Raw genomic sequence first — 943 nt, 5'->3', positions numbered from 1 at the left:
GTCCCAGCTGGAGAAGGGGACTTCGTTCCCTAGCCCCGCATGTTCGCGCCCCCTCGTGGCTGACCAGGCTCTCACCAGTCTCCGGGGGACGCACCGCAGTTAGGCACAGCTGGGTAGCTGCCAGAGGCTCCCCAGGGGGTGAGGGAATCCTCCGCAGCGACCTCCTGGGGACTGGGGACAGCCTGCTACGCCCGCCGGTCCCTAAGCTGCCCCTGGGGCATTCTGCCTGGGCAGGGTCAGCTGCAGCCGCTTGGTGCCTGGGGAAGGGGGTGGTGGTGGAGGAGAACACAACCCCCCCCACCAACTTTTAGCCTACCCAAGGGGTGCGTACCTCCTAAAACCTGATGCGGGTTCAGTCCTTCCAAGCTCCTCCAGGCACACCAGCCCGGGCCCACCCTTGGCCTTGACGGCTGACAAGGTATGCCTGCGATGCCAGCGTAGAATGGGACAAGGGGTGGGGCGGGATGTTGGGGAACCCCAGGGGAGCAAACGTCTAAAACAACTAAAAATGCGCCCTGGCTAGGAGGGCCGGGAGCCGGCAAGGGCCGGGCCACGGCCCCCCACGCCGCAGGCACGGACGGGGTTCGAACCCGCGATCTTCGGTTTACGAGACCGACGCCTTACCACTTGGCCACCGCGCCTGACAGGATTGCAGCAGGCGAAAGCAGTCAGTGGAAGGCAGGCGGGGCGGCCGCGGCTGGCCGGGGCTTCTCCCGGCAGCTGGCTCTGCTTCTGTCCCGGCCACGTGCCCAGCGCGGGCTTCTCCCGGGGCGCGCGCTCAGCAGCAGCCCCCGGGGCTTGGCAAAAGCCTGCCCGCGTGCCGAGACTGCCCCTCTACCCCCGGGGGCTCCCTCCCAGGGTCCTGGCAGGACCGAGGAAGCCCCCGGGCCGCGGGAAGCGGTCTGGGGAGCTCTGCCGAAGAGGCCCCCACTTGCGCGCCACC

General features: G+C 68.7%; 1 non-coding gene across 1 annotated transcript; it reads right to left on the bottom strand.

Annotated features, from left to right (window-relative positions):
* Positions 1 to 569: 569 nt before the first annotated feature.
* TRNAT-CGU lies at positions 570 to 641 on the bottom strand. Its single transcript has one exon. It is a non-coding gene; the product is annotated as a tRNA-Thr (tRNA).
* Between the last annotated feature and the right edge of the window lie 302 nt (positions 642 to 943).

This window comes from Vombatus ursinus, unplaced genomic scaffold (assembly GCF_900497805.2).
Source record: "Vombatus ursinus unplaced genomic scaffold, bare-nosed wombat genome assembly UNPS02014768.1, whole genome shotgun sequence".
In the NCBI taxonomy this organism is placed as follows: domain Eukaryota; kingdom Metazoa; phylum Chordata; class Mammalia; order Diprotodontia; family Vombatidae; genus Vombatus; species Vombatus ursinus.
The sequence above is the reverse complement of the archived record's forward strand: the minus strand, read 5'-3'. Positions and strand labels throughout refer to the sequence as shown.